This window comes from Falco naumanni, chromosome 15 (genome assembly GCF_017639655.2).
Source record: "Falco naumanni isolate bFalNau1 chromosome 15, bFalNau1.pat, whole genome shotgun sequence".
Classification (NCBI taxonomy): domain Eukaryota; kingdom Metazoa; phylum Chordata; class Aves; order Falconiformes; family Falconidae; genus Falco; species Falco naumanni.
Window position 1 is genome coordinate 15023698 of NC_054068.1, and position 15515 is coordinate 15039212.

Here is a 15515-nt window from a genome sequence, read left to right on the forward strand (position 1 = left end):
CAAAAAAATGCACCCCAAAGAGGTGATGAGATTAAATCTCAAAATCCACATTGTTGTGTATTTTGGTGAAGCAGCCAGGAGAAGAATGAGGCTTTTTCCCCAATAGGTCTTTGTCATGTTCATTTTATTTTATTACCATGCTCTCAAATACATGTAATCCTATATGGGTATAAGAACATGACAGATCCCTCTGAGGCATCCTTTGTAGAATGGAATGTAGATGCTAGGAAAAGGAAGCACTTCATGGAGTCCCAGACAGCTCTTTCCAGTTTTCCTCTCCAAAGTGGATGGAGCTGCCACTTCAACATAATGGACAAGGATAAATAAAGTGATAAAGCTGTCTGCATCCACAGCCATGTGGTTCCTATTCCCATAGGCTCAGCAACATCAGTCAAAGGTGAATTAGAGAGACGTGTTATACTTCTGTTGCATATCAGATAGTTGCTCAGGCGTTACAGAATGTAAACTCATTTTAAAAACTTGAAATGAGGCAAAAGCCTGGTAACAGTGTATCTGAAAACTGTCTGCTGTGTCCTAAATTAAATGAGTGTAACATGAGAAATGTGCCACAGCTCTTCCTCTTGCAGTACAAGTCAGTGGCAGATGAGGGGTGCTTCAGGGGTGACTGAAAGACAAACATTGATAGTCAAGTTATTTGAGAAGTTATTCACAGTCCTCGGTGTGACATGCTTATGCATCCCTGGTGGACAAAGCTATCTTAGCAGTGATTTATTTAGCTGACCATCAGATAATTTTCCTTCTGGAAAGTTGTGTGGACACAGCACAGGTATATACGCTGCTGCTTCTAGTTTACTCGAGAATGATGGTAGTCAGGATTCAGGTAAAGGCTTGAAGCAGCTGCCTTGGATATCCTGAAATGCTCTAAAGTTGTTCTTGCCTGGTACAAACTTGTCTCTTCTTGAGAGAGAAACTTGCAGAATTAAATTGGCTGTAGTTCTGCTCGGAACATGCTCCAGGTCTGGCTTCTAGGAACAAACACTCCAGGTAATTTATATGCTGAAAAAACATTTACAGCTTTCTAGTATTTGATTGTGACTTTTTAATCTAAAACTGTGTCAATGCTACTGGGTTGCTGGTGTACTAGATCCCATAGGATCTCTTTTGTGGATTCAGCATACCAGCAAAGTTGTAATTTATATTGATATAGCAAAACAGATCAGTGAAAACTCGCTTTGACTAATATATAAGTGTATGAGCATTAGGGGCTTCTACTAGCACAGATATGCATTGCAGAAAAACACCTAACTGGCACGGATTTTTGATGGCTTTATTTTGATTTGGGAATGAGGTTGCTTGTCTTTGCTGTTGCTTAGAGGGTCTACCCAGGTTTCATGGATGCTAATCCCAAAGCATCCAGTTAACATGTTACAGTTTACTATATAGATGTACAGTTACTGTAAGTATACAATCTTGGCAGAATATAGCTCCCAGACACAGCATTACTATTTGTTTGCCCACCTTTATAAAATGAAATGTTAATCTCCATTTTGGAAGATATCGTGCATTTCAAGTGATTAAATGAAATATCTTTGATTGTTTTCTGCACTGTGCTTCACTTATTTCTAATGAAGTAGCAAGGATGGTACTGAATGCAGTTCCCATACAAAAATAATTACACGGTGTCCTCATTTAATACTCCTTCTGTTGCTGTTATTTCTACTTATTCCTGATGCTTGGCTGGTTGCACCCTGACATTTTCTTCTCCTGAGCCCAAAATGCAGTCTTAAAATAAACTGGTGACATGCACAAGCTCTTCTGTAAGAGCCACAAACTGTAATGTAGTTTTAGACTGAGTAACAGTGGACAACATTACTGTATTTACAACTCTGTTATCCTAGAACATTACAGTGGAGTTATATTTAGGTAATATACAGAAATATCTGGATTTGTACTCCCATGGAAATGCAAGGTGAGGCAATAGCCCATGAAAAAAACCAACACTGAAATATGTGGCACATAGGGTTTGTTTGCTAATCTGTAAGGTAATTCTTGGCCATTTACTTCAACTCTTATTTTCTTTCATCTCTTTCCCTTTATCTGTGTTTAGTTTAGATTGTAGTTCTTTGGGCAGGAACAATCCCCTTTTTAATGTCAAGCCCTGCCAGCCTGTGGCCTCAGTCAAGAGCCAGGTTCTTCCATTTTGTACAAATTAGAGTAGATCTAGAGGAGCCTAGCACAGATGAGAGATGACTGTGTGTTATCATCTGGATTCAGAGTGCTATTGATCCAATATTAGTAGGAATTTTCTCATTTTATGCTGTATTTTGTTTTGGTTTTCCACACACTAAATGTATACATAGTAAGGTACACTCTGAGATCCAAGGAACAGTTACTCCAAATGTAAAGACTGTGAAATTTGGATTCACATCTTAGTTAATATACCTGATATGTCTATTCTGATAAGTATGATCTAGCTATTTAGATAGATAGATATACACATTATTATATAAATCTATGCATATATATGTATATATTGATACATCCTTATTTGGGTCTCAGATTTAAGTTATGGCCAGTAATTTAAAACTATAATGGTAGAACTTACTTTTACACATAAACAGGAAAAACCTCCCAAATCTGGGGAAGCACAGAGGTATGATACCATCGGTGTTCATAAACAAAATGAAAATAGTGTATTTTGGTTCTAGTACAGAGTCCCAGGTTTATTTCACGTGTTTTATTTTATTAACATATATTTATTCTTTGTTTATGGAGCAGTAAGTGCTTTCTCTGAGGTTATTATTGGTACAGGTGATTTTGTTCTCAGTGCCAAATGTGGAGCTTGATTTTTGAGATACGAATGCTGATAATTGCATATGAAAAAACACCACTTACCCAGCTTTCTACTGTACAATTTGGATGGGACAAGTGTGTGAAGGTTCTTCTTCAAAAGACAGAACTCATTTGACAACATCAGGAAGACAATGAGAAACATTTGTCTTCCTTTTTTAATTGTGTGGTGGCTTTTTCCTAGAAAAAAATGTTGCATTACCTATGCTCTTTGCCAGTTATTAAATCTGTCATTTTTCTGTAGATTCCCTAAGACTTCCGATAAAGCAAGAATATTATTCTTTTTATGTACAATGAATTCTAACAGGGAAGATTTTTGCGATGAAAAAGTCAAGAAGTTGGAATGACATTGCAGGACTTCTGCTGATTTTACATAAAAATTGAAACTGGCAAGAGATAAGAAACTACTTTAGACTGCTTTTTAAAATAAAGTTATATAATCTCTGAAAGTGCTGATCAGGCTGGTGGATTTTTGCTTAAAAACTCTGCATACACAACCGCTAAGTCCTTTAAAATATGGGAATTCAATACAAGGTTTTTTTATAAATATAAATATTTTTGAAATATAAAATTCAATATAATAGTTTTACACATTGCAATGCAAGCAAACGTTAGAGCGCCGTCAGGTTTCATGTCATCGTTCTTAGCATCTCATGAAAGATCTGTCACAGCCCAGACTAAAAGAAACCAGTGGAAACAATCTTCAGTCTGAACCTGGGGTAAAGTTTTTAAAGAAGCTGTTTGACTAAGGAAACAGCGGAGTAGACAGTGAATACTGGAACTACACGTTCATGTCATCAAACTGTCACCGAGTTCCCTTTGTCGTGGCTCTGGTTTGTTTCCTCTAACGCGAGCAGCACCTAGCGGCTGGCGCGCCCCACCTCTGCCAACACGGCCGGGACCTGGAGCCTGCCTGGCTGGAGAGACACTTCCTGATCATGCATGGAATAATTCCCTAGCAATGACTGTAGATTACTATGGCTCACTTAAACGCTACTGTAATCTACATAATATTTTCTGCTGAAGTATCTTAAATTTTTTTTTTGATTGCGAACAGCAAAATAAGACTCGTAGAATCTTCAGCTCAGAATTTCAAAACACATTGGGACAAACCCGAAGCATCTAATAAGCACTTTGAATTCAGTGATATTTATAAAATAAAATAAAATAAAAAAGTAGTAGATGCTCAACATGGTTTAGGATTTATATCTTTTATATGTAAAAATAGATTAGGTTTGAAAAGTGATGTTTAAATACCAAAATATTATTTCATGCTTGTATTCTGCCTTTGGCCTTTGTGAAAAATATACAACAGCTCTATTTATAGTTTGAAACCAGTATTCACTTTGATCCTGGAATATCTTCCTTCCCTTTTTCAGTTAAGACAACATTAAAATCCAGGTGCTTATCTGTTTGTCTAGATATTATGTTTGTTTACAGTAAAGATTTGTAGTTTTGTAAACTGTTGTGCATCAGTTCTGCACTGGAATGCAGTCACTATATACCTCTCTCAAACTCAGGACAATTTGAGTGGTTGTACTGGGAGAAGAGTTGGAAAATGTCATTTGTATCCTATTCCTTTATTTGCTGCTTTTATCTGATGTGACGGAGCTTGTATCTGCTTGAGGTTGTAGAAAGTCTTGCAGATTTTCATGTTAACAATTTACAAGACTAAAAAGCAAGACCATTTCAGTCTGTTTTTATCTTGGAAGCTTCTAACACTTTAGCAAGATAGAGGACTAGGAATAGATTATTTTTTTTCCCAAAAGAACTCAGAAAAAATCATATGCTGAACTCTTAAAGACCTGGCATTGACTGTCACAGTGGCAGCTGATGAGTTAGTTGTGGAAGTTTGACTACAATTACATGTTAAAGTTGAAACCAAGGGGTTTCCTTTTTCAATTTATTCCAGTTGTATATACATGAACATAGGTGTCAGTAATTTTGAAAATATGACCACATGTGAAAAAAATAGAATCAAGACAGGATTTTGGGGCTGCATTAGATTCCTTTTTGAAATTAATTTGCTAATGAAGTGTAGTCTACCATATTGGTTATTAATAAGGAAAAAATGAACGTATCAGTATTTATTTCCTTCTTCAGCCCAACAGTGATTTGTTAAAGGCTCTTTGACATTGGTCTTTTCTGAAGGTTTGCACAATTACAGTTTTGTGCACTATAAAGAAGTAACTGCTTATTTACAATCCTTTTTGAGGGAAATTTACATTTTGAGTAGTGGAATGATAGCTCTTGATCTACTCTTAATTAACACCGACATTCACATTTATTCAAATACAGCTAAACACAGAGATGCGTATTTTTTATGCCAATTAGTCTGGTCAAGTGAGGTTAGTTAATTAAAGACTATTTAACTGATAAAGGAATTGCATATTTGTTTATTTTTTTAAAAAGTCTCTCACAGTTCAGCCCCTTGCATCATTTTAGAACATGCAGCACTGATTACAAACAATATGAAGGTGCTACACAGCACATATCTGGAATCTTGGGGAAACCAGGACACGGCAACAAACCTGCTTTATAAATTAATGGGAACATAAAAAAGGTCTTTTTAATGCCTAGTGGCTAGCCAGCATTGTATTACTGTTGGTTCTAGTTGAGGAGAGGTCTGGTGTTCTCTGTAAAAGCCTGAGAACATGGAATAGGTGTAGTTGTCAATTTTGATTATAAGCAGAGGGAAACTAAAGAAGCAGTGTCTTCTTGCTAGAACAGTGGGAGAGGCTTGGATATTCAGATTGACTGTGTTAGTGTTTTGTCATAAGACATTGCCTCAAACTTAGTTTTTGAAAATCTGTGCCCACAGGAATTATTTAGAAAAACTGAAATGTGGAGAATGATCATCCACAGGAAAGCAAAGGACTCTGTATTCTGGATACTTGGGGTTGAAATTAACTAAATCTGGTCTGTGTCATTTGTCAAATTCTGGAAATGCAGAAACTAAGACAGAATTGATCCAATCATTGTTACACAAATTGGTAGAGAAATTCAGCTTCGTGTGTGAGCGGGACTCAGGCTGATAAATGGCAAAACCTGTCAGTAATATTCGTACATATTATCTGTGTGCCATCTGGTCACATCAGTCTGTATACGTGTAGCAGGTTTCTAGCATTCATGTTTGTCTTTTGGGGGGCTGATTTGTAGTTAAGGAATGTTCATTTTGTTGAAATTTGACTTTTCTTCCATAACTGCTAATGGATTGATAAAGTGAATTATTAAGTTACATGTAGCATACCTTTCAGATGATTCGTATGAGTAGAAAACCAAAAAATAAAACTAGTGTTAAACAGAAGCGCATTAAAACAATACAGCTGGCTTTTGAAATCTAAAAGATACATTGTACATCTAAAAAGACTGCCTCCACAGCCTTATTATAGTTCAGAGACAAAATTAACTTTAACTTTAAAAAAAATATATCTCTGTTCCTTGCACACTACCTCCTGCTCTGTATCCAGCAACAGAGATCTGCTTCAACGGTATGTGTACCAGACTAGAAACGGTGCCACCTTAATGAACATGAGTCATTTGCTGTTTCCCGGAGATGGTAATACTGTGGGCTGTTTGCCAGGCAGCGCCATAGGGAAAAGCCGTGCTCCACTTTGGACTGAAGTACTAAATATCAGGAGAAGATTTCAGATTTTCAGTGGATTGGGCCTCCCTGATCTGAAGCAGACTGTTCCAGCTATGTCTGCTGAGGCTCAAAACTTGAAAAGGGCTTGAGTAGCCCTGAGGGAGGATGAGGAAAAATCAGAAGAAGAAATGTAATAATGGTTCTGTTTGCACGGAGTTTACAGGCTGCACAGCTGCATGAAGGGAATACAGTTGGAGGCTTTGCCGGTCTGTGTGTCAGTTTGGTTGAACAAATGTCCTGTAAATAAACAAGAAGCCCTAGAGAGCTTTTGCTAAACCTGGTTTTCCTATGAGCCCTCTTGCTAGCTGCTCAGAGCATGACTATTACTGTCTGTGCAGCTGATGGGGGCTTGGCTGGTAATCCATGTATCCCAACCATGAAAGAAACAGGGCAAATATTGGCATCTGGAAGCATTAAGAGGATTTGGAGCCATCAGCAGTGAATTTCAGTTTGATTAAACAATTTTCATATTTAAGAAACTTGTGTTGTATAATTTTAATCCTACCTAATTCGTGCAGTTTAAGAAAAATACTGTACATGAGGTGATAACCAGTGCTGCAACACTGCACACCTTTCAGTGTGATTAAACTGTGGAATTATATGCAACATTGATGTGGAATTTGATTTGAAGCTTCAGATATTTATAGTGGTCAGATTTCTTACTCAAATAAATTCAGATTCTCTTCAATTACTTTTGTATTTTAAGTTGTGCTTTTGCCAGGCAAAGTAGCTGCTGTGCCCCTCCATTTTCAATAGTTGATTGTAGGTTTCCTGGCAATTTTAACAACTAGTGTGTTTAAAAAAAAAAAAGAAAAAAAGAAAAAAAGAAAAAGAAAAAAAGGCAAGACTTTTTTAATGTTCTTTTTACTGGTTGTGCTCCACTGTGTGTGTGTTTGATTTTATAATTTGTTGTGTCATATATCTCTAGCTATATTGTACCACATAAAAATGAAAGGAGGAAAGCACATTTTAGTTATAGGATACTCACACTAGTGAGAGTACTCATTCAGTATTGTTGTTATAAGCTTTATGAATAATTATATGGCATAATTCATTTTAGTACATTTATCAGAAAATAAACTCTCTGAAATCCCGAAATACCTCCTGTATCTTTCACAAAAGTTCTTTGAAGTGCTAGCCAGATCTGATCATCTGTACAGTCACTGAAAGGATCTAAACTGTAGCTGGGAGAGAGTGCCTTTACAATAAGTCAAAATGCAGTATAGTAGAGCCAGATTGCTACCAATTATCTTTGCATATTTGTTGGCATGGTTATTTGACCAGTTATTTTAACTTTTATAATGCAGTATTTTCATTAACATTTTTCTACCCCAAATTTTTCTGTTCTCAAGTACTTACAGAACCTAATAGGGAAAAGTCCTGTTTTTCCAGTGTCTCAGTATAAACACTTTGGGAATCATTACTATTCTAAGGAAAATGCTATATTTTTAAAAAGTATACTAGCTTCCTATAAGCAATCTGGCTGCGTTTACCTGTTTAATTATTTTTCTGAAAAAGATGGCGTATTATGAAGGTAGATTTACAAAGGTCATAATGGTAACTTTGTTAACAAATTGTGTAGGGTATTTCAAGACAAAATAATAGTATGAAAGGTGACACTGATTGCCTTGAAAATGAAGTGGGTACTGAGGGTAACTGGAGAAGAGGTTAAGGAAAAAAAAAAAAAACAAACAAAACACTAGTAAGTAGAGACTAGGCATTCATTAATTCATTATGTGTTCAGATGCTTTACTCAGGGTTCAGGAACATTTGTGCTCACCCTGAAGCTACTGAAAAGAAAAGCCAGTGATTGTGCTAGAGTAACATTTTGGATAGGCTAGTACAGTAGAAGAGTGAGCATCCGTTGTAATGGGAAAAAAGGCTGTTAGAGAAGATGTGAGAACTCAGTTTGAAATAATATCTATTCACCCCAATTTTTTGTAGTACATGGTGACACATTTCTTACTGAAGAGAGAAATTTTTTTAAAATGGTTCACTCATCCATAATTAAAAGAGAATTTCACTATTAAAAAGAGGTTATTTCAAATATTTTAAAATAGTTTGTGCTTTATATAGTTGTCAAAAAATGTAATGCATTGTGGATGCCTAGGCCAACTGATCATGAGATTTAGGTATAGTTTCCAGTTTTGTCTTGACCACATCACTTGATCTGTCCCTGTTTCCAATCTGTAATGAGAATTAGTACTTCCTTTCTCCAGCCTTTTATTTGCTTTGATTTGTTTTTTCACACTCAGTCTTCATCTTAGAACTGTGTAAATGAGTTTGGATCTCAGTGTTAGCTGAACTATTAATAGAAAAAAAAATGGTACTCACATCTCAGAGTTTTAAGCTTCTTTAATAGCAGTGGAAATTTTAGCGTAAGATAAAAACTTAATATTACAAATGTTTGTATTCCTTTGGGAAAAAATATGAGTGTTTAATCACAAAACCAATTACCTTATTGTACCTATGAACAGAATGGCGTATTGAGGAATGACAGATGATCTTGTTCTTAGGTCTTGCAAAGTAATTGTACAGACGTTCACAACCAGCAGTTGGCTCTTTTAGTCAAAGCAACGCTTACACATACTGAAGACTTGTCTGCAGGAAATATGTAAAATATTGTTGTAAAATATGTTATATAAAAAATAGTTATTTCTAGCACACACAGGCCATACTTGGAGGGCAGCTACGCTGGCAGACCTCTGACTCGGTATCTGTGCTCTATTTCCTACAAATAGACTATAATTGGCATGACTGCAAGATGTTAACATTTATGTCTCTTTGCCATCCTATCATTATGACACATTGATCATTTGGAATGTGTGAGAGGCATGTATGATTTAAAGGTGTATGAGATTTGTTCATGCTACTTATTCCTTTTGGGCTCTCTGAACATGTCAATAAGTGCACTAGTAATATTAAATATGGTTAAAAATAAGGACATTCTTTGAAATTTTGCTGAAAGCTACTCAGAAGGTTTCTAATTTTAAGAACGGAACATTGATGTATTAGAGGACCAATGTAAAAATTGACCCTACCCAGTTAATTCTGCTGTTACAGGACAATTTACATGTTGGATTAGCCAGTTTCACTACTCATAGAGTTTATAAATGTCCATGAAAATGCACAAGTTCTTAAACTTTTTTTATTAACCAAAGATAATAAAACCTGATTTAACCTGTGATGATCATTCAGCTGTGAGTGGACAAACAAACACCAATGTGCTAGGGTAATCTTGTTACTTGCTGAATAGGCAACATTCTTTGTGGTTTGCATGTGATTAAAGATGAAGCTTCTAGACTGAATGTTAGTTAAAGCATGCACAGTATCTTTAATAATACTATTACTTCTTAACAGAATTTAAAGTATCTGTATGAACTGTGGTCTTGCTGCCACATCTACATGTAGGTCTTGCCAAGGCATAATCCATTATATCTTCAACTGGAGTAAATTTTGATTCTGTCTCAGTTCCTGTTCTCACACACACACCTGGAGAACTCATAATTTAACAAGAAAAAAACCCCACTGATATAATTATTGGAAAATCATCTTTTGCTCTTTTTTGTCTGTAATGGCTCTGTTGAGGAAAAAGAAGTGACTAATCAAAGTAAAAGGCTGCTTAAGAATGAAGCAATACAAAAGCTCATCAACAATAGAATTCAGTGATAGACCCAGAGGCAATTTCTAAGCTATTAGAACTGCCTGTGGAGACTGCCAAGCTGCAGCAGCTAGAAAAGTATCTTTCACAGTTTGATGTGAAGCCCTGTGTTTTTCTGGCCTCTCTTCTCATTTTAAGGAGATATTGCATAGTTGTTGAAGGCAATAGAGTTTACTGTGAAATTTTAAGTAAATATATGTATATTGTAACAACACTGACAATCAAGCAGTAATGCTACTATAGTGTGTTCATTTCTCTATGCTAATTTTGAGTAGGTGTTTGAATTTTTATTAATTTTATGTGGAAGTAAGACAGGTGAAAAAAGGCCGAGATAGAAAAAATGCTTATTGCATATCAGGTTGTTATTATGATTTGAAATACTTGCAGACAGAAAAAATATTAAAAAAAAAACCAACAACAACAACAACTCCTAAAACAAACCCTAAAACAAAAACTGGAAAAACCTCAACTTGAAGCACTAACCTGAGACTGTACAATGATGATGATGAAGACAAAACTAACACACTTTATTTATTTTGAAGGAAGAATTCTAATTCCTTTTATTCAGTGAAGCAAACTGAGATTCATATTTTTCTTATGCATTCTAAAAATATTAGTTATATTTACATGCACTAAACATCCATGTTTAGAACAGCTACTTTTTTTTTTTTTTTAGCAGTACACAAAGTAATCAGATTTGCGGCATACTGTACTAAATGTGATACAGATACAAAAAGAAAATACAGTCTTTGCATTATCCTTAGTGAAATTCTTCCAGGCTTATTTTGGGAAGATATTACAAGTGATTTTAATAAGCTATAGAAGGGCATTAATGTGAAATGAAATATATATTCAGTAACAATGGCATATACATTAGCTAAATGTATAACTTTGTGTTGTACAAGAGCTCTCTGCAAAGTACAGACTTCTATACCCCTCCTTTTTGTTGCTGTGCATTGGCATGCCTGCAAAATGCTGTCTGAATATAAGTAGGATAGAATGTGGCCCAAGAGAATTAAAGTCTTGAACTGCGTGGTATAAACAGTGGTTAGAATAAGAAATTACATGTGACAACATAATTTAACAGCAAGGTTAACCTGTGAATAATTTGTTTTACCTGGATGATATAAGGTAATGTCAAATATTTTGATGCAGCACTTAAAGAAGGAGAGCTCAAAGCAAAAACAACAAATAATGCCACAATCAAAGTCATAAAGCTCACCAGGTTATCTGTTTTAACTGCAAACCAGAATAATGCATGGTTGAATAACAGCATGTGTTTGGCATTTTCATTAGCTAACTTTTTAAACCTGAAATGAAAACAAAAATGTACATTCAGTTTTACATAAAATGTTTTTTAACCTGAGTAGAAGTTTCATGTCAAATGTTCAAGTGCTGATTTTTAAACATAAGCTTCATGAACATTTTCACTCAAAATACTGTGCAAGCACCGTTTACTGAGCAGGCATGTTGGTTACGAACTTATGAAGAATTAGCTTAGATTGCCACATTTTTGTAAGGGAAGTACTAAGTTCTGAACAGAATCTGGCAGGTCAGGTGTTCTTACTACTGTGCTCCCTTACGATGAAAATATTTGCATTAGTATGTGCTGCTTGGGGAATTTTCTTAAGGACACTCTTTGTTTCCAGCTAAACCAAACCAGTTTGGGAGGCATTCTTCTTGGGCATACTTGATCTTTTCTCTTTTTACCGAATGCAAATGCACATGTGAAAGACCAATATTTAATGTGGTAATAAACCTGTTGTTTGCTAAGTCTGGCAGACAGGTGGGTAAACTTCAGTACACACGTTGAAAGATAAATTCTGTGCAAGCATGGAAATCAAAGCTGAAGTTTGTTCAAATGTAGGAAAGATAATTATGTAACTTATTTCTGTCTCTGTATACAGATTCAACAAGAGGTTAGCCAGGGACCTCTGGAGAGGGTAAGTTTCATGAGAATGATCCTGTCTTGCTGAAATTGTTACAGGCCTCTATAAATTTCACTTACACTGACAGAAGTGCACGTGATATCTTCACTGTATTTGGATAGGATCCACAGTTCTTGGAGGGGCAAATAGTGTACAAATTTGAGATTTTTACAAGTATAAAGGACTACAACTGAATATAATAATGCAGCTTAGGGTCTTTTTCTTATTTCTGAGAATCAAATTTCTGCATGGATGTGAACTACCCTGTGTAACATATCTGTCAGATAATGAGAGCACCTCTGATCTGTACAGCATACCTTGGCTGTATTGATATCTCACTGTTTAGAATCCTGTTAGGTCAGCATGTTTTAATTAGCCTAATGATCTCTGGTTACCAGTTTAAACTACAGTACTTTCTCTACTCCGTTATGCTGGGTTCTAGACAAACCTTCTTATTATGCTTTTTTTAGATAGCTTCCCTGAGGATACACACAGCAATACCTGTTGCTTTAAGAACTCACTAATGAGAGTCACTGAACCTTATATTTTTAAAAGGGTTCTAGAGATTGCTTAAAATTCAAAGGTAAAAGTACGTACTATGTTTAAGAACTGGCACAGTGAGATTTGATTTAATGATGTTTGTTGAATTCTTTTGAGGGTCTGTAGTGAAACCAGCAGCATTCCTGTGGTTGCTCATTTTCTAAATATAAAAAGCTCCAGGATCTTTGCTGTTTGTGGCCTGGTATCTTTGATGGAAAAATTCTTTTATCACTCAAGCAAGGTTTCATCAAAGTCAGTGGAGATAACAGCCTACAGCATCCACAGCTGAATTTAAAGGCACCTATCTAAATAAGAGCAAAAATGAAACTAAGAAAGTTCAGTTGTGTGTCTTACTGGTTGATAGTCCTGTTTTTTGTCATGAGTGTGAATTACACTGAGACCTTGCACAGAGGAGGCTATATGAGACAGCAGTGGTGATCTGCTGATTTTTGTTCTTGCTAGTTCTTGCATAGTTCTCAGAAGAAAACCTGCAACACAATGGAAACATGACAATTCCATGTGTCAGTAAAACTCCTGTGTGTGAACCTCAACTGATAATTTAGTAAAGGTACTGCATCATGCAGGTGATTTGAACTGAAACTTTGCAATCTGTGTACAGTGACAGTTCTCAGATGATTTGTGCTGTAAAATTGTGCCTGAATGTCCCAAGAACGCAGAACTCTCTATATTCTTCCAGCCTCCGCTTTACTTTTTCTTATCAGCTGAGTTCTGCTTTCAGTTTAGAGCAAACTGAGTCTATGGGCTTATCTCTCTTACTTTAAAAAGATTTAATCCTTTGAAGGCTAAAAGAAAGTAGTCCCTATACTTCCTGAGCAGAGCAACAACAATTTTATCTAGGTTTGGCATAGTAGTAGAAATTTTGGACAGCCTTCTGACTTCCAGTTTCAACAAACACCTGCTTTAGGAGTCTAGCTTAGGACATCTTTAAAAGCCTGTTTGAGGGAGTAGCTACCAGTATTTGAAATGGTTGCCTTTAGGTTATCTCAGGTCAGTTGAAAACTCTGGCCACACTTGCTATTTCTGTACCTACTTTCTCCTCAGGTCCTCCCTGAAGGTTTTGGCATAGAAAAATATTACTAATACATTTTTTTGTGTTCAGAATCTCCTGTCAAGTTTCGGTACTCATGATGCATTAGTAACAAAATAACGCAAGGCCCTCTTTTGCAAAATTGCAAAATCTCTCTTAAGATTATTTTGTGTGCTTTCATTAGTGATGCATTATTAATATTGAAGTATGACAAAACTTACATGAAAAACAAGGAAAGTGCTTTAATTGGTACTGGCAGAAGGGGAGAGAAGCTTGAAGAATAGCTACACATCTAATCAAGCATATGCCCTTCAAAAAAACCCTGGGTTCTCTGGGGAGCTGGTTGAATGTGAGAAAGTATCTTTGAATTTTCTAAATTCTTGCATTGCTGGATACTCTCTGTTAAGTGCTACAGCAGCGAATTTCCAGTCACTTCAATTTGCCATTCCTGCTAACCTGGCCTATTTCTGGATCTTTGCTAGCTGTAGGACTCTGGGTGAACAGTAGTGGTTGACATGTACGTCTGTAATCACACTCTGCACAGATAAAGAGACTTGGCTACATTCAGCAAAAAATGGTTTTACCAAAGCCTGAACGCAGCACTTTATACAAAAAACACGTAATAATTGACAGCTTGCCATGCTGGATGTGCTTGCTATTTAAGATACTTGGTTCTACGTTCTCAGCTTCTGATAAGCCTTTATAAAAGAATCTGCAAAATTGGAGTTTAAGAATAAAATACAAAAACATACACTATGAACCTCTGTAGGTCAAAAAAAAGGGTAATTCAAATCGCTTAAAATATCTTGAAAGAATAGTATGTCAACCTAAAAAGAAAAACCCAGAAATAATAGCTGTGATAGCAACTGCAATTAGCAGAAAAGGAAAAACAAGGGCTATTTTGGCAAGAATAAAGAAGTGAAACTGCTGCAAAAAATTCTCAGCATGAAATGGAAGGCTCACATCCAGTTCATCCATATTATTAGAAAAAAAGCTTCATTAGCCTGCCAGTGGGAGTTGTATCAAAGAAACTCATTGAAGTCTGTAAGATCTGTGGATAAATGGAAAGAGCAGAATCATATGGTAGTCTTTGTCTTTTACTGCAGTTTATGTAGTAATGTATACAATAGCTTTAAACTTGACTAAGGTTAAAATATAGGAGTAGCAAACAACTTTATTACAGCTTTTACAACATCAGCATTTATAAAGCAGCTTTTGCAAGTAACACTGTTGAAAGTAAAATAAATTTCTTAAAGTCTTTCTGTTGTTTTCCTAAGTAAAGCAAAAAAAACCCCAAACAAATGCATGAGAGTCAGGATATCAAGGATTTGATGATTTCATAGCAAAGCCTACTACCTCCACTCAACTCTGTGACTTGTACATGAAAAATAGCAACTTAAAGCAGATTATAGGTGGTGTTACAGATTTAGGTTACACAGAACAGCAGTTTTACTTAAAGACCTTGTCAGAGGTTTTTGACATTTTATGAAGATTAACTGATTAAGAGGCTTTTATAGGTAGTACTTTTTGTAATAAAATAGAAAACCTGATGTAAAAGACCGAGATTCCTATAATCTGCTTCACATACTTAGAATGTAGGTGTCTGCATCCAAGCCTTTTACAAACAGTGGAGCTAACTACACACTTCTAGAGGACTGTTCATCTGACACGATTCATGCATTTTATCTCAGGACAGGACAAATCTCACTTGAGTTGCTGGTTTTCCCCTTCAGTTGTTAAGGAAATAAAGATAAATATTAAATAACTCTTCCCCACTAACTGTAAAGAACAAGGTAGTTGCTTTACCTTGTAAAATAAATTATCAGGTAACACAGTGTCCTGGTTTCAGTTGCATTAGAGTTAATTTTCTTTTCAGTAGCC

The 15515-nt window shown here is 35.8% G+C and overlaps 1 long non-coding RNA gene across 2 annotated transcripts in view; it reads right to left on the minus strand.

The window, feature by feature from the left end:
* Positions 1 to 8797: 8797 nt before the first annotated feature.
* Positions 8798 to 15515, minus strand: part of LOC121097954 — a 37314-nt gene continuing 30596 nt past the window's right edge. For both annotated transcript variants that reach the window (XR_005831133.1, XR_005831132.1), the window contains exon 4: positions 8798 to 14685. This is a non-coding gene — a long non-coding RNA (uncharacterized LOC121097954). The remainder of the gene's footprint in view (positions 14686 to 15515) is intronic.